This window comes from Ictidomys tridecemlineatus, chromosome 2, assembly GCF_052094955.1.
Source record: "Ictidomys tridecemlineatus isolate mIctTri1 chromosome 2, mIctTri1.hap1, whole genome shotgun sequence".
Taxonomy (NCBI): domain Eukaryota; kingdom Metazoa; phylum Chordata; class Mammalia; order Rodentia; family Sciuridae; genus Ictidomys; species Ictidomys tridecemlineatus.
In genome coordinates this window covers 74,395,306-74,413,534 of record NC_135478.1, presented here as the reverse complement: position 1 = coordinate 74,413,534, position 18,229 = coordinate 74,395,306, and the positions used below count along the sequence as shown (strand labels likewise).

At 49.2% G+C, this 18,229-nt stretch overlaps 2 protein-coding genes across 7 annotated transcripts in view; one reads left to right on the top strand and one right to left on the bottom strand.

The window, feature by feature from the left end:
* Nucleotides 1-18,229, bottom strand: part of Rsph14 (radial spoke head 14 homolog) — a 91,337-nt gene that overhangs the window by 24,841 nt on the left and 48,267 nt on the right. The window lies entirely within an intron of this gene.
* Gnaz (G protein subunit alpha z) overlaps nucleotides 1-18,229 on the top strand; it is a 53,102-nt gene that overhangs the window by 1,896 nt on the left and 32,977 nt on the right. The window contains exons 1-2 of one of the 4 annotated variants that reach the window (XM_078038904.1): nucleotides 6,731-6,887; nucleotides 16,962-17,076. The exons of 1 other annotated variant lie outside the window; for it this stretch is intronic. The gene's annotated coding sequence lies outside the window, so the exon portion shown is untranslated. Of the gene's footprint in view, nucleotides 1-6,730; nucleotides 6,888-16,961; nucleotides 17,077-18,229 lie in introns of those variants that run through there. 2 more of the 4 variants (XM_078038903.1, XM_078038902.1) reach the window with 2 other exon arrangements.

Sequence of the window (18,229 nt, the reverse complement as noted above, 5' to 3'; positions counted from 1 at the left end):
GAGGGACAGGTCATGGTTGGATGAAGTGGTGTGCCTTCAATATGCCTCTTCCTGTAGAGATGAAGAGGTGCTTGCGTTTGATTTGAAACTCTTCCTGTGTATTCCTGTAATAGTCGTTGATTTTTTGAGACAGGAGGTGAATAAGAGTAGTTCCTCCCCCTCAGAAGACCAATGTTACTTTCTACCCTAGATCTTATCTTGGTAGTGTGCCCATCCTCAAATGTGAATGTATACATACATACACACTCTCTCTTAACTTTTGCTGAGGCCTGGGTTGCTGCAGAGAGAACAGGGCCTGCTTGCCCTCATGGGGTATGTGGTCTGGGCTGAACGGGACGAAGCCGCTTTGTTCTGTGCCTATCACCTGGCCCATTCCAGGGGCTTGCCATGGGCCTCAGGGTTTGGAACACAGGGAATGGATTCCCCCTCTCTGTCCCAAGCCTCTTGAACTTGGTTTTCAAGGAGGAAAAGTGCCTTTTCCTGGACCTCAGGAACATCTACTGTGATTCCAGAGACATCTGGTTGTCTGGATTAACTTGGTTGCCTTGGTTGCCTATATAGAGGGCCTTTTCAAAGAAGGAATGCTGAATGCTGGGGTAGGCTGGGTGAAAGTGTGGCCTCAGACTAGCCACTTAATTGGTGTGTGAATTTGGATGACAGTGTGTGCTCCTTCCTTCCCTAAAGGCAACAATTTGGCCATCCCTGTACTAGCCCACACTAACCTCAGGAGCCTAAGATACTGTATGGCTATAGAGGCATGCTTGTTACTGCTGCTGACCACAGCTGGCTTACAGGAACTCTGCAAGAGGCAGATTAGCTCACTGCTCTCCTGAAGACCCCAGGAATAAAACTTGGGATAACTAGGCCACTAGGGAAACCTTTGGACAGAGGCATCAGAACAGACACCAAAGGTTGGCCCTATGCAGAACCCCTGAGCAGAGGCCATGCTACAGCTTGTGCATACTAGAAGGGGCCCAGGAGTACCCAGACTTATGCCTCTGAGTTTGGAGGCAAGAACTCCAGTGTAAGCATCAGAAGATATGAGATCAGGCCCTGGTCCAGGCCTGTCCTCTCTCTGCTTTTTTGTCCTCATCTATAAACAGAGCCAAGAGTGCTCTGCTAGATCCCCTCCCACACATTTGGCCCCTTGCATATGTCCACACTGGCAGGGGAAGAAGTTTCATGGGAGTGAGCTGTCAGGAACCTCTGATGCTTCTGGAGGAGACCACAGCCCTCCTTACAGGGCCCAAGGAATGGAACCTTACATGTGGCCTTCATCCATTTATTGAGGTAATATGTACCAGCATCTGCCATGATCCAGGTACTGTGCCAGGCACAGGGGTACAGTAGAAATGTAGCATCCACTCCCAGTGCTCACTTCCAATGGGCAGAAGCTGACAGTAACACATGTAACTGAGTGCAGGTAAGTAAGTGTCATGCCATGCCAAACACTGAAGAAGAAGGAAGGAGGGCATCTCTCTGGAGTAGGGCTTGGTGCAGTGCAAAAGAAAAGTCATGGGCAAGTTATGAGGTGGCCAAAGGAGAACACCTAGGAGAGGGGCAACAGAGGCTTGGGTGGAGTCTTGAGGCTAGTCAAGCAGAGCTTCACATGTACCAGTAAGGTGGAAAGACCTAGACAAGTTTAGAGCAGAGGGAAGACACAAACTAATTTAGGCTTTTATAAGATCTATGCTGGAGCTGGGTTAGAGCACTTGCCTACCATGTATGAAGTACTGGGTTTGATCTCCAGTGAAAGAAGAAAAAAAAAAAGATCTCTGCTAATGTAGAATTATAAACTGGGCTGGGGCTAAGACCTGGAAGCTTTTCAGAACTGTGTAACATTCCAGTGAGCTAGGTGCAATAGAGGTGATGAAAGGTAGCTGCATGGGAGATTTATTTTCAAGAGTGGCAGGTCAGACTGCTAATGGAGAAAATGCAAGCCCAGCAGGTTTTTCATCTGAGCCACTGAAAGGACAGAGCTGGCACTAACTGAAGAAGACTTGGCAAAAGTCTTCTTCATGAGAGGCAGGGAATCCGGAGATAGACTTGAGACCTTAATAAACATCAGCACAAGTGGTGGTCAGAGGGAAAAGCAAAGTTGGAGGTAGCAACTTGAGGTCTTTGGCATCAAGGTGTGTGGGAAGCCTAGAACCAACTGAGGTCCCTTGGGGGCATAAGGGGTCCAGAAAGGGCCAGCATGGAGATTGAAGATTGTTTAGCCAATGAGATAGGAGCACAGTCATGACAGCCCCTCAGGAGGTTGGAGAAGGAGGCAACCAGCTTGGCAGGTCTCCCGGGTCAAAAACTGCCATTGGGAGGGGGTGCCTGGAAATGAGTGACATGGGCAGCTCTGGCTGCACAATTTATAGGGTCCTTATTAAGAAATTATTAAGCATCTCAAGGCGATGACAACAGAGAATTACTCCTGGCACTGGGCCCTGTGTTATTCCCTAGGTGCATGCCCATGAGATTGACCTGATTGTGGAGACTATGAAAACAATTCTGGGGCTATGATGGGCAGAGAAGGAAAGCCTGTTATATGGGCCTGTGGTATGCCCACTGCCCTTCCTCCTTTCTCTTGAATGGACAGGTAGGCTTCTGGAGTTGGTCAGACCCAGACCTGGCCCCTGGCCTGAGGAGCCCAAAATTACACATTAAGTGAAAAATTGCCTGCTCTGAGTTGTCATGTCTTTCCCCTCTCTCTATGGACCACCAGTAGCCAGCAGCTTCTTAGGTAGAAGGTAGCAGGAGGCAAGTCCAGCTTCAGCAGGCCCTGGGCAAGCATGGCCGACAGCTTCACACAATGGCTTCCTTAAATTCCTCTCTTCCACAGGAGCCTGCTACATCACGGAGTTTTGAGTTATTTGCTTCTAAATTAAGGTATAACTCTCTTTTAGAGACGTCCCTGGAGAATCCATCAGAAAGTGCTAAGAAGCGAGACTGTTAAAAGCCACAGTGCTGGGAGGGGCCTTACAAATAGTGTCAAGACTGGTATTCCTTCTAGCAGCCTCGAACCAGAAACAGACCCTGTCCAAGGGCTGTGGTGGACTGTGGTCAGAGCATATCTTTCAGAAGAGTACCCCTGCACTATCAAGTGGCCCTTCCCTGCCCCTGGGATAGGGAACCACCAGGACAGGATTCCTAGGTGAGGTCTGGTCTGAGCTTTGATCCCCCTCAGCAAGGCTGCTCCTGTCAGTTGTGAAGGCCAGACTTTGTCAGAGTGTTGGGGTTGGGGAGTAGGGACTAATGTGCATATTTTCCCCAGAGCCCAGATACAATTGTTAGCAAAGAGAGTATATAGAATCTGCCCTGGATTTTATAGCCAAGTGCCTTCCAGGGAACCAAAGTTCACAAACCAAAGTGCAGAAAAGGCCTGTTTTTATCTCATTTTTATAGTCAAGGAGACAGATCTGGAGAGGTGAATTGGTTTTTCTCAGTGGCTCAGTGAGTCTAGTCATCAGACTTATTGGAAGTTATCTAGAAACCAGAGGATTCTTATTAGCCTAGGGTGACCCAGCTTCCTTCTATTTAGCCTGGTTCTATCCCCTCGTTGGTCCCAAGAAGGATGATAGGTGAGGCCTAGTGACCTGCTGATTTAGAGTTGGCATGGCCGCTGCTGCTAGCTCTTAGGTTCTGACTCTGCTCTGGGTAGGCTGGTGGGCTACAGCAAACCCTGAACATTTTCCATCCATCCGTTTCCATTCTCACTCCACACCCCTGGGGTGGGGGCAGTTCAGGGGCTGGGCTGACTTCCTATACCTGTGTGCCATAGGTCTGACACTACACCTCTTTGGGCTGTGAGGCCCCTTCTGTGCCAACACCAGTGTTCCTTTGCTGTTAGGAAAGCTTACTGTGCCAGTTGGGCCCATGGTATCATGACACGGGAGCTTGGCTCCTCACCATCTATCTTTGCACTTTTTTGGTTTCTGCCCAAAATTGCTCCCTTCTGGTTGCTCAGTTGTTTTTCTGTGTGTCAGTGTTAAAGGCCAAGTTTCTCTGCAGTGCCAGGTGGTCCTCACAGCTGCTTTTTGTTCTCACTTATGGTTCTCAGACAAGGCCATACACAAGGGAGGGTCTCCAGGTCTTTCAATTACATGTTCACTTGAGGCCACCTCTCTAGAACAATGTTTATGTCCACACTCACGTGGTTCCTGTGCCCCTTTCCTGCTGCTCTTTTTCCCCTTGGCACTAGCCACAGTCTAACCAACTATTTTATTTATTTATTGTCTCTTTCCTGGGCCTAAATATAAGCTCTGTGAGGCAAGGACTTAGCTGTGTTCACCTCTGAGAACCAGGCTCCCAAAGCCAGTGTGCCCAAGCTGGCACCCAGGAAGTCGTGGAGAGGAACTGAAAGCAGGCTTGTGCTCTCATGTTAGAGAATTGCTGCTCTAGCTCAACCTTCTGTTTCAGAAAAGTGTGCCTTTTGCCTTAGATTTGACCACCCAGTGCACACAACCCCACACATAGACACTGACCGGGTCATGTCAAGCCTGATCATGATTCACTCTGGAGCCAGAGACAGGTGGATTCCTTGTTTCTCCTTATTATTATTTTTTTAAAGAGAGAGAGAGAGAATTTTTTAATATTTATTTTTTAGTTCTCAGCGGACACAACATCTTTGTTTGTATGTGGTGCTGAGGATTGAACCCAGGCTGCACGCATGACAGGCGAGCGCGCTACTGCTTGAGCCACATCCCTAGCCCTCCTTGTTTCTCACATTGAATCAGACACTTCAGACTGACACTTGACTCCTCAGTTCACGGTGTGACTCAGTGGGGCCTTTTTCAGATGTTGGGGATTCACATAGGTATGTTTATGGGAAAATGTCCCAAGAGGATGAGACAAGATTCTGATGGAAGTAAAAGAACATGGTGAGAGCCAAGTAGCCTTTCCAGGTAACCGCTGTGCCCCAGGGTCAAGGGCCTGTCAGTCAGGGATGCAGGGTAGTTCTGTGCAAAGCAAGGCCCAAGACCTGGTTCTCCCTATAAAGATGACCCTGGTGAGTCTTTTTTAGTCTCTGAGCCTCAGTTTCTTCACATTCATTCATTCATTCATTGCTAGGGCTTAAATCCAGGGAATTGTGCATACTAGGCAAGTACTATACTGCTGACCTGTACCCCCAGCCTTCCTCACCTTTAAATCAAAAGCTCTGGGCCTTTGATGTAGTTCTCAATTCTTATTCCAGATTTGGAATGACCACCCAAAGCACACTCTGCTAAAGAGAATTCTAAGGCTGTGTTGTGGCTCAGAGAGGAAGCAGTCATGGCTGGGTAATAATATCTACAATTGGTTCAGGAGAGACAGGATTTAGACACATTTGCCAACAACTAACCAGCCTCACTACTTTACTCCTCTTCTTGCCTAGCAACTTTAATTCATTCCCTCTCTTATTCCTTGGGAATACTGACCTGACCCCCCTAATTATATAAGTACTCTCCTTTTTCCTCAACACTTCCCCAGCTGACATCTGCAGTGTCAAGCAGCTTGGGTCATTGTTGAATGTCTGTTCCCATCTCAGCTGACACTTTGTTCCCTTCGGTGCCCCTGGGTCCAGCCCCATGTCTGGCCCAGTGTAGCTTCTCTCTGCACATTGAGGCCTAGTGACCTGCTGACCTAGAGGCCTAGTGACCTGCTGAATTAATGAATGGGCAAGTGAATGAGTGAGATTGACTCAACCACTAAGCTCTGAAGATTCAGGAGCCTCCTCCTGGTTATAAATCTTGCACTGAGTTTTATTCCAGCAAGGAACTCCAAGAAACCTGCCTATCTGCATAGACAGGATCATCACAGAAGATGGGTATAAAACTGTGTGGTTTTGGCTGTAGATGTTATAGAAGTGGGGACAACATTGGAATAAGGAGCAGCAGAGTGACCAGGGGGAGCTAAAGGTATGAGAGACCTAGTCTCTGTATCCTGTGGAAAGCCCAGTGCTCCTGTCTGACCTTGGCTTTAGGGGGGTCTGTCAGGTTTCACTGGGTGAGAAAACCTTTCAAATTCCTGGTGGCGGGGGGCGGGGAGGCTCTGAATACCCTCCTTGACAAAGTATTAAAGAACTAGATACCTACCTCCCTTGTTCTGGCTCCAGCATGTTCTGGACCCATGGGAAAGGCAACTTGACCGCAGCTGGTGGTTGTCCCATGGAGGGCTGGTGCTCCTGCCTGATGAGTGGGGCTTGAGTTGGCAAGACAGGGTGGAAAGGGGTCATAAGGGTGGGGGCTTTGGGCTGACTGAGGGCCTACCCTTGTGCCTCTCTCCTTCCCCTATATGGCATGTCCTTTCTGGCCTTAGTTGCCCCAGCAGGCTGCACTACTCACCCTTCTTGCTTCCTATGACTCTGTGGACTGACTACCAGGATCCTGGCTATCTGGCCTGACATCTAGCCCATTAGTGAGTATGAGTGTGGGTGGCCTGCCCTAAGCCAGGGTCTTCTCTAGAGTAATTGCCCCCCTCACCCACTCTGTTACCTCTGATAATGCTGTGCAAACATATTTCTCGATAAAATGCTAGGAAGAAAAATAATTAGAGTGTTGCCTCCATTATCCAATTTCTGATTAATCAAACTCTCTTTGTCCTCGGCCAAAATCTATTCATTTCCCTTAAACACTGGGCTGGTGCCAGGCATCGATTTCCTCTACGATAACACCATGCACACACGCACATTCCCAGCTCTGCCCTGCCCTGTGGTAGAGACTGTACAGAGGCACTGATGAGATTGTTCTTGTCCTCCCAGTTCTACCTACCTTTTCCAGGGAGCATCATGGCCATGCTGGCACCTCATCCCTGCTCAGCTCAGTTCTTTGACTGAACTCGCCCCCTATACACACTACTTGACGTTGGACTCTGGTTATGTTCTGGGGCAGAAGGATGGACTTCAGTATCAGACTCTGGTAGGCCATGTTTGGGGAAATGTCCCTGTCACTGGCACAAGAAGACAGCTAGGGTTGGGGGCTTGTAAGAAGGGTTGGGTGGGGGTACATTTTCCATATGGCAATAGAAATCCAGCCCCAAAGAATTTATAAGATGAGGGACATCCTGAACCTGGGAGCTCAGCATTGGGGCAGCATCAGGGTCAACTAGCCATCCATCCACTATATCTAGCCAAAGGAAGGCCAAGAGCCTTTTCAGAAGATTGTTCAGATATCCTCAGCTGTCCTCTCCCTTCACCAAGTTAACCCATCCCTCATTCAATCACTACAAAGTGTTGGGCTTGATTTAACAGTATCTGCTTTATGCCAGGTGCTTGTAGGCATGTGGGATGTGTCAGGGAGCAAACAGTGGTGTTTGCATTGTTATGAGAATAATTTGGGAAGGGTATAGTGCCCACCCTAAGTGAATGATGCAGCAGTGTATTAGAGAAGGACAGTGCTGTGGGCTAAAACATTGTGGACCAAGATATGTGGCGTAGGCTGGGGTTGTTGTAAATAGGATAAGTAGGGTAGCCTCCTGAGAAGGAGACATCCAAGCCATTGAATTGGGGGGAATGGTGCAAAGGCCCTGAGTTGAGAGTGAGCCGTATGTGCTGGAGAATCAGTAGGGAGGTCAGTAAGGGACCAGTGTGGCAGATTCTGGGAGGTAGAGAGCATAGTGGGAGGCAATTAGAGAAGCTGGACTGGTCCACAGCCCAGAACCCTGGAAGAACTATGACCCTAGCTCTGAAGTGAGATGGCAAGGGACAGAAAACTTCAAGCACAAAAGAGATATGTCCTTTCTTGTTTTTATGAGAAGTCCCCTGTCTGCTGGTGGAGCACCACTTACAGGGAGGTGGGAACAACAAGGAGATAGATAAGTGACTGCCAGAGGAGGGGCTGGCTGGGCATGATGAGCTCAATGGTCTCCTAATGGACAGGGTCAGAAGGTCAGCTGAAGACTCCCTTGAGACCAACCTGGCCCAGCCCTGACCTGAGGCTCCAGACCCTATTAGAAAGGAAGAAGGTAGAAGGAAGGTATGCCAGGCATGTTATGGATGCTGTAGTGCCCCAGGATTCCTTCCTGTGGGTGCACTGATCACCAAGTACAGTCCCAATAGTTCATGGTTGCACCCCTCATCAGACTTCTTCCCTTAAGTCCTTCATGTCTCCTGTCCTAGAGATGCCTGGAAGGTTCCACCCACTTCCTTCAAGGTGGGACAACTATGTAGTCCTTCTGCCTCCTGAGCTCCTTGTGGGGTCCGGTCAAGACGGCTGGAATCTCACTGTGCCTAGCTTCTTCCCTGGCCCTTTCCTGAATCTCTGTCTCCTCTGTTGGTTTCTCCTGATGCTATGCCTCCATTGATCATAGGTACAGGAATGTTCTGCTCAACTTCTACCTCTTAAGGACCTGATCAAGATAGGTTCAGCAGCAGCTGCAGGTTTGGACACTCCTAGGGGTGGCCTATCACAGGCAGAAGAATTGGTGCCAGCTACTGAGAGTTACCTGAAACAGATTCCCAGGCTGTTGGCCTCAGAAGGACCTACAGTGCTTGGAAAAATGCATATTCCTGGGCTCTTCCTGAGACAGAGGGTGGAGGGAATCTGTACTTCTTTGAGAGCTTCTGATTTCCTGGCTCGTGGCCCGCATGAGCTGGTCTTAGTACATGAGTGAGTTTAGGAGACTTGGGAAGAAGGCTGTGGGCCAGAGCAAGGAAGAAAAGGGGAAGTTGATAGACAGGGCGTGCTGCTTACCTTCCAGATGCAAGAAAGAAGAAAGGGGCTGCAGAGAAATAGAAAGGTCCTGGGAAGGAGTTGTCACTCATCTGGCCCCGTGGAATTCTTACCAGAGAGAGTCCAACCATGGTTTGAGGGTGGGAGTATCACACTCAGAGGTAAGGACAGGAAATTGCAGGGGTCCAGAATGGAGAAATCAGACTCCCACCCAGCTGAGGAGCCTCATTGAAAGTCAGCAATTAACCTTCCCTAGGGAAGCCAGGGCTGGGGGATCCTGGGACCATAGCTGCCCCAGGCAGCAATTCCTTTGGCTCCCATTGAAACTCCTTACCTCTTCTCTTAACTGTCATATCCCTCCTCCCCGTCACAGCTCCTATGATAAGTGGAACCTTCCATTTTAATTTATCTGTTTACTTCTGGCCCAGAGAGGCATCTGGCTCCATTGCCTCGTAAGTCAGTGCTCCTCAGGTAGTGCTGTCACCTCTCATCTACTGAGCCTTGTTGGCTGTGGGTCAGAAGACTGGACACATGGCAGAGGGCGTCCAGAGCTAAGATAGCACAGGGCCACAGGGAAGAGCCTCCCTGGTCATCTAATGTCAACTTTTAGCAGAGGGACTCTGATAGGCTATGACCTGCCCAACTAAGGCAGAGCCATTAGTTGGGTTGAAGCCTGTCTGCAAATGGGGGAACACTAACCCTAGTCCTTCCTACCATCTGCTTGAACTCTAGTTTCAAAATAAGCAGAGAGCTTAGAGGAGACAAAGAAAGGAGGCCTGTTTTTAAGGGGAGACCTGCTGCCAGCCTGTGGTGCCAAGACCACAGGTTGTAAGTACAGCATGGAGAAACTAACCCAGTGGTCTGGGCCCAAGTGACCATGGAGTGACTACAAAGAACCCACAAACACAGTCACATGTTCCCAAGCCTCAATCAGTAATATCTTATACGTGCACATGCTATCATTTTTCAAATATTTGGGGGAGATTTTGTGATAAATGAAATGCAAAGTCATTTACAAGCACTATAGAAAGCTTGGCAAGCAAAAGCCCTTTTTCTCTGTGTCATCAGCACTTGCTAGATAAATGAGCACTCTCCATTCTCACTGTGAAGCATGCTGGCCTGTGTTAGTGGTAGGCCAAGCACCCCTGAGTATTTCTGCTGATACCCCTGAGTTGGCTGGGTGTCTCAAACCTGTTTATACAGTTTTTCCTTACTATAGTTACATCCTTGAATGTTACATAAACTGATAGAAAATGAGCATAAAGGGGGCTTTTATGGAAATCAAAATGGATGCTTCAGAAAGCCTTAGAAGCTATGGTCAGTTTGATGTGGATGAGACAGAAGTTTGGGAATAAGAAGTCTTAAAAATCTATTCTGATAACTTGGCCACCTCATTGGTGGAAAAAGCAACTGGATATGGCACAAGGTGTGCTGTGGTTTATATAAGGACAGTGCCAGCAATATCAGAATGTGAACCTGTGCTCCAGAAAAAGATCTCAGCCCTTTCCAGACCTTGGTATGCAAATGTAAAAGTACTTATATATGATTTCTTAGGACTCCCTGCTATAACATTTCAGTAGGCTAGCCAGCCAGCAGCCCAAACTTTGATGACAACTTTCAGTCATTAATGGATATTAGAAACATTCCTATAATAATGTTGGAATCTGCAAATTGGTTTATTTGGTGGTTGGTTTTTTTTGTTGTTGTTGTTGTTTTATGTGTGTGTGTGTTATTGCTTTTTGTTTTCTTGCATGAGGGGAGACCAGTCTATTTGAAAAGGTAGTAAACCATGATCTGCAGCAGAGACAAGGCCACAGAGGCTGAAAAATAGGAGGAGGATGCATGGCAACATAGCAGAACTCCCAGGACAGGTGAACCTGAAAATTCTTTTCCTCTCCCTAGGAGGCAAAGGATCCTTAGAGCTTCCAAACCACCCGAGTGAAAGATTCCAGGGGCAACATGCAGGGAAGGGAAGTGTGGGGCTTTATAGCATGGAAGGATGTGGGGCAAGGGCCACACAAGGAACAGCAGAATAATTTACCCAGAGCCAAAGCTGCCAAGGCCCTAGCCCAGGGTGTGCTACATGCAGAGCCCACACTTGCCCCTGCCCTTGCTCCCAAAGGCTCCCATCTTATTTAGCAATGTCTGAAGTGGCCAAAAACGTGTTTCCAAAGGGGCTGGCTCTGACTAGGATGGGAGTAGGCAGCAAGAATCTCCTGCAATGAAAGCTCCAGGATGGTGGGAGAATGAGTGGAATGGTTAGCAGAAGCTTCAGGAGGACTCTTGTCCCACACAGGAGAAGGAGCTGGAAACTACTGAGTTTGAGATCTATAAGGGACTGGCCTGCAGCTCTTAGAGGGGTGGGTATAATGTCCATATGAGGAGTATTTGTGGAGAGGAGCAAGAGGACCAAAGGAAGCCTGGGCATGGATGCAGGCAGACAGGGGGGCCCGTAGAATCCCAACAGAGCTGGGTCCCAGAATCCTAGGAGCATGAGGGCTCCAGGAGCTATTCATGGGTCAACAGAGACCTTAGAGCCTAAGTTTCAGCATGGACTGCGTTGTGACTCCTCTGCCACAGACATTTAGAAGAGGTCATGTTAGGTGACATGCTCAAAGGGAGTGCTGGGGAAGCTTCTGAGCTCTTTCTTTTACAAACATATTTTGATGTTCATCCATCTACCCATCCATCTGCTCTGCAAATCTTTCACACAGCACCTGCTTCGAGGGAAGTTGAGCTGGCAACTGGGGGAGAGAAGTCAGGGTAGCAACCCAGACCAACCTGCTGTGGGGAACCTGAGGAAACCACACACACACACACACACACACACACACACACACACACACACACACACACTGCAGTCAGGGAGGGCCCCTCTAGAGGAGCCAGTGGCTCCAAGACTGGTAAGGGCCTGTGTGTGGATATCTCTGCCTTCTCTTCCCAAGGTGAGATTAAGTCCCACTACTAACCCAGCCATACACCACACTTGGTTCAAGGTTACATTGGGCTGAGTTGTGAGTGTAGACTGAGTCCACTAGGCTCAAAGGGAAGGAGGCTCTCCCTGAGTCGTTTGAAAGGGGGTTTCTCAGCCAAATAGGGTGGAGCAGGGCACTGTGGACTTGGGGCATGGGGAAAAGAGATGTAGCCATGGAAGCAGGAACCAGGAAGGAAGGGGCAAGGTGTGCAGATTGTCTTTCCCCAAAGAGCAATTCCTAGGAATGTAGCCTGTCCCCATTCCTTGTCCATTGTCATTGGCATCAGGCAAACAGGAGTTTTTATCTCCTCAGAAAGATGTAACTTTTTAGTCCCCAAATACGTGCTGTATCAAAAACGTAAAACCCTCAGGCCCTTCTTGCAGACAGTGACACTGGACAGGTGAAGAGACACAAGTAAGCCAAAAGGCAGTGTGCATGTATGTAGCTATGTTATTGACACTCACTGAACACCTGCTCCTTGCTGGCACTACTCAGTGCTGGGATGTGGTCTTGAGAAATGGGAGTCTTGTCTTTTACGCAGAGGCCCCTGAGGAGCTGGACAGCCAGCCATTCAATGAGGACATTTCACATGGCCAAACTGGAAAAGCAATGAACATATGTCCCCACCTCCAAGACGAACATGGGTACAGATCCCAGCCCAACTCACTCCAGTGCACATTGGTTTTGTGTTCTACCCTCACAAAGCCTGTCTGAATGGCATCATGTGCTGTAGCATGGAAGTGCTTCTCCCTAATCCAGGAAAACTGCTGCTCCAGGAGTCCTGGTGCCCCTGTCCTGTCCTGGTTCCCCTGTATAGTCCTGCCCAAGGGTGCTCAGCCCATCCACAAAAGCTACCTACACTAAGTAAGAGCCTACTTCCCCAAATGGGAATCCTCTTCCAGAGTCCCTGAACTTTCTCAGGGACAGCACTCAGGCTTGGAACCCCCTACTCAGAGGGGTGGATATGTTTTTCAGGATACCCCCCACCAGGCTGCCATGAGCCACAGGAAACTTACAGAATTCCCATCTGCCCTGTCTGGGGTCAGCTCTAGGAGTTGCCCAGGCTATTTGCATCCTCAACCAGGGAGGACTGGTGCCATTCTATATCTTTGCTGAATGTTTGTCTCCACAGAGCTTGTCTTTATCAGTAATAGCCTGGCTCTCTTACTTATGGTCTTTTTACTTATGGTCTTCTTAACCAGAGTATAAGCTCTTTAATGCACAGACTCAGCTCACCACCACCCCCCCACCGTGTGCCGCTGCCCTATACAGGGTGGCACACATTGGGGTTGGATTCTGAGCGAATATTGATTACATTGAGCTGATAGATCACTTTGCCCACAGAGATCTGAGGGTAGTTAACCTCGGGCCCAGACACACATACTGAGTTATTCAGGAGTAATGCGTGAAGAGGTGGAGGGTAGGTACCCTGCTGAACAAGCAAGTGGAATTGAGCTAGGATGGGATTGACCCACTTTACTGAGACAAGAGGCAGCCTCTGGCCTAAGGACAAGAAGTACTGTGTTGACACCATAGACCAAGAGTCCCATCCCTGGGCATCATAGCCAAGAGAGCCTCTGAGCCTAGGCTTCCTGTGCATCCTCTCTGTGTTCCCAGGAGCTAGTAGGGACAAAGCCCAGCTTCTCAACAGAGGGCTGTGCAGCTACCAGACCATACAAGGTGGCCTGAGGGCAGTCATGAACAGAGCTAACCCTTCCTATGAAGATAGTAATCCTTTTATTTTTCTCTCAACCCTTTTCCTTCAAGGAGAAAATCCCAGTTTGTGAGAAAATCTCACAACCTCCAGCAGGCTCTAATCCCCACCATTTAACAGAGAGTGGCTTCACCTGGCTCTTGTGCAGATACCAGGCCCTAGCTAGCAGCAAAAGCAGTTCCTTTATGCTATTCTATATTTTAGATTACTTTTGTCTGTTGTGAGTGACTCTGGCTTTCCATTTAAAGTACAGTTATTTAAGTAAAAGAGTGAATCCATTTAAAGAAAAACATTGAGTAAATAACAGCAGGTGATACCCAGATGTAGTGATGTTAGATTGTGATGTCAGGGTGCCAAGAGGTGGAGAGCTTGATGGAAGTTGAGCCTTATAGACTCTCAGCTGGGTGACCCCAAGGAAATACCCTCCTCTATTTAAATCTTGATTTCTATATCTGCAAAATTATGGCCACCTCCCTAGCATATCATTCAAGATAACATGTGTGCCAGCACAGGCTAGTGCCACAGCAGTGGTAGCAGACAGATGTGGATGAAAGTACATTTGTCCCAGCATCTCTAGCCTTGGGCTATTGGGCCCAGGTTTCCTGTGTACCTTCCTCCTCATGATGACTCCAGTGGCCCAAGGAGGCATGCTTTAGACATGGAAAGCACAGCCAAGCTATGGCTGGGATCTGTAGCCTTCTTCCTGATCCTGTCTTCCTGGAATGGATGCTCCCCAGAGTCTAACCCACAGCTATCCCTAATTATCGAAGAACACACATGGAAACACCTCCATGAAAAGTATGCCAGAACCCTCCCTGCACTGTGATTGGACCATTATAGTGATGTGTGGGACAAGACTGGCATGGGAATCTGACCGGAGAGACAAAACTTCCAGTTGTGTTGTCTTGGCATTTGTGGAGTTCCTTTCACCCTGAGAAGAGTCTGGGTTGATAGGGAAGGGAAGTTGGAAATGACAGAAGAGGTGGGCAGCACAAAGGACACCTGGCTCCTTGGAGACCACCAAGGAGCCACTGTAGTGGAGAAGGTCCCTGTGGGTCCAAGCCTGGCTCTGGGAAAACTTAATGACAGCTATAAGACTTGGGCAGGAGAGAAACATTCAGTATGTCAGTTGAAAGCAGAAAGCACAATGCCAGTAAGCCAGGCATAAAAGGGCAGTGGAAAATGTTTCCTTATTAAGCGGGAAGGAAACTGATTATCAGTGGCAGCCGCAGGCACAGGCTTTTCCGGACCTTCAATTTCTAAAATAGAGCCACTTAGTAAGAGCTGAGTAGGGGATAGTGGGTCCAGAGAGCAAAGGAGAAGACCTACTCTTTAAAAGGAGATGGAAATACCATGAATAAGTTTGGGCCTACGGGTTCTCATGCTAGCCTGGGAGGCATGGGAAGCACCTTAGGACTAGTGATTCGGGCAACCTAAGACCAGCAGTGCCTCAGGTGTAGGTTCAGGGAACTCCACATGCATTTCTCCTTCCAGATCCTGAAAACCATGAGACATAGGCTGGCTGTGGGTGGCACTCTCTCCAGGGCCCCACCCTGCCCTCCCCATTCTGCCTGATGTCACCCCTCCCCATTCTGCCTGATGTCTTTGTTTAAGGAAGGGCCTGTAATCACAGACACAGTGAGCTCCATCTGCTGCCACCAGGCCAACCTCCCTCTGCTCTCTCCAGGTCATCACAGAACAGCCGTTGGGTGCCAGGGTAGAGCTGGCAGTAGAAGAGCCACCACTGCCAGGGCAGAGACATCTGAGCAAACTGGGGTGTGCTGAGTCATAACCCCATTTAGGGCTCCCTGAGCAGTTCAGCCTCCATGGGGGCATGGGGGGGACTCGAGGGCAGGGCCAGGGGTAGGTAGGTGCAGGTAGTCCAGGGCAGCTGTCTTGGGTTGGAAAGGGCTCATCAGTTCATGATGAGGGCTATGCCTCCTGCTGTCACCCCCAGACCTGGAACCAGAGGCACTGCTGATCCCTCGCACTAAGGCTTGACACACTCCAAGCCAGGGCCTTGGCTGAGGGCAGAGTGGGAATTCCCAAAGGTTTAAAGCAGTGGGGAAAATTGGGAACCCATCATTGTGCTGGGTGTATGGCCTCTCACTGCCTTGCTGGCCTTGTTGCCCGGCCACTCATCGCTTCTTGGGGTCCTAACCATTGTCCCCAGCAGAGTTAGCCATCTGAATGATCTCTGTGGGCCTCAGAGATATGACCATGCTTCTTTGTTCATTTACAATCCCAAGTGCTGGCACATCTCCTTAGTGAATCTAAACTACCTCCCTTAGGTGGGCCTGTGTGTGGAATCATCAACCCTTCTAGTGGTCCAGGCTCAATGTGGAATAAGCTTTCCTGGGAGACCAGAGGGGAGGCCAATAGGTAGCCAGGGTCTGGAGAAGTGAGGGTCTGGGCTGCTTGTCCCCATGGAAGTGGGGCATAGTATCGAAGGAGCCTAGCCTATAAGCTGATAAGCCTTTCTACCCAAGAGTTCCCTGGCTTAGCTTGGCTTGGGCAGTGATACCTCAGTGACCTTGACTTTGGATTACCTTCCCCCACTTCGAGGGCTGACTTTCCTGGCTGTTGAAAAGTGGCCCTGGGAGAGGCTTTAGGGGGAGAGGTTGGATAGGTATATGGGACAGGTTAGTGACTTGTGTTCCCACAGCCTAGCTCTGCCTTGTGGGTATAGACAGACAGCCATGGGTATGAGGGTTGTGTTGCCAGGTTGTATGCCCAGCAATCACAGGCTGTGGGGACAGGCCAGGGGAGAGCAGTAGCAGTCGATATGGAGGGCATCCATGATGCCAAGACACTGAGAGAAGTGGCAGCACCATCCCTCCACAACCATGTCCTGCCCTGCTTCAGGGCTGTTACCCACATCTATTCCAGGAGCAGCCTGGAGAGAGCCATGTCTGGGGAAGGGGCAACATGATATGAGGGCAGGCCAGCCTGCCAGGAGTCAACTAGGACCAGGTCAGAGGCCTGAGAGGCAGGCAGGGAGAATACTGAAGGGATTCCCTGTGTGTGCTAAAGGGTCTGGCCTTGAGAACACAGGCAGTGAGGAGCTTTCAGGAGAGGGGTCCCTGAATGGGCTTAGGGTTTGGGGGTTATACCTTGAAACCTTTAGGTAGATGAGTTAAGGAGACCTCTCAGAGGTCAGGATAGAATTTGTCTAGAACCATAGATCAAGGAGAGCTAGTTTCCCAAGACAACAGGGGAGGAAGCAGGGAGGCTGCAGACTCAGGCCTGGTGAATTCATCATGCTTTATGTGTCTCAAGCTCTGCTGCTGTGGAACATGGGTAGGGCTGGCTAGTACTCAGTGATTAATCATTCCACACATCTGTACTGATCTTCTGCCACAGCAGAGTAGAGTCCCACATTACAGGGAGGTGACAACTTTGCCAACACCTGCCACTTCCTGGAGAATCTCCTCTCCATGAAAGGCCCCACTCCCAGCCTGCTGACTATTCCTGGGATACCCTTAACACCTCCCTATTCTCACACAGTCACCACTTTATCACCAGGCACTGCCTGTCCTATAGCCTATAGCCTGTGTCTGTGCCTGTTTGCTGCATCCTCCTCCACAGCCCTCACCCACAGTGCTACCCTCTCACCTGGATGTCTTTGTGCAGGAGCCAGTCTCGCCTTAGCCCAGCAGCCACTGGGGTTGCTGGTCATGGAACTCCTTGCTCAAATCCTGACTTGCCAACTCCACCCAGTGTCAAGCTCAAAGCCACAGGTCAGTAAGTAAGTATAACAGAGAATCCCTGAATCATCATCTCAACCCCACTTGCTATACCACTGCCAGCCCCTCCCCTTCATAGCTACCTCTGCTCTCAGAACACCTCTTCCCTGGTACACATGCAGCTGTACAGACACATTCAGGTGGGTCTACACACATGCATGCACATGTAGACACAGACATGGACCTGCATGTGCACACCCAAAGGTATATACCTATCACTGTCACATACACCTGCATATGTGGCTTAAACCCCTTCAGTGGCTTTTTCTTTTTGATGAAGGAAAACCAAGGCCCCAGCTAGGTTTCTGTTCTGTCCTCTCACCTTGTACCTCTGTCTTCCTTGTGCCCAGCCACTCTGACCACCCTTCTGTTCTGCCGTGCCCCTTCCTTTCATCTGTACTTCTCTCTATGCCCAGTCACTCTGACTACCCTTCAGTTCTGTAGTCACTATGGTTCATCCCTGCCATCCGTAATACACAGGCCCTTTGAGTATGCTCCTCCTCTGGTGTGTGACCTGTACAGGGACTCTGCCCACACCAACCTGCCCAGCTCACAGAGCTAGAGACCATCAAGAGTAGCCCTCTGCCCACATGCCTACCTCTCTCCTGCACTAGATGGCCTCTGCGTGTATATATATATATATATATATATACACACACACACATATGTATATAATATGTATATATATACACATATGTATATATATATATACACATACACACACACACATTTTTTTAGAGAGAGAGAGTTTTCGGTGGACACAACATCTCTATTTTATTTTTATGTGGTGCTGAGGATCGAACCCAGCACCTTGCACATCCCAGGTGAGCCCGCTACCACTTGAGCCACATCCCAAGCACACATATATTTTAATTGTAGATGGACACAATACCTTTATTTTGTTTATTTATTTTTATGTGGTACTGAAGATCAAACCCAGTGCTTCACACGTACAAGGCAAGCCCTCTACCCCTGAGCCACAACCCCAGCCCCCTGGCCTCTTCATTTTTAAGGAAATCCCAGCCAAAGGTAAGGACCAGAAAGGTAGGACAAGATGCAGAGAACAAAGAGGTTCAGCAGCATGGGGGAGAGAAGTGGGGAGATAGAAGCACACAATTGATGGCGGGGAGTTACTACAAATGTGCCGACCTATGA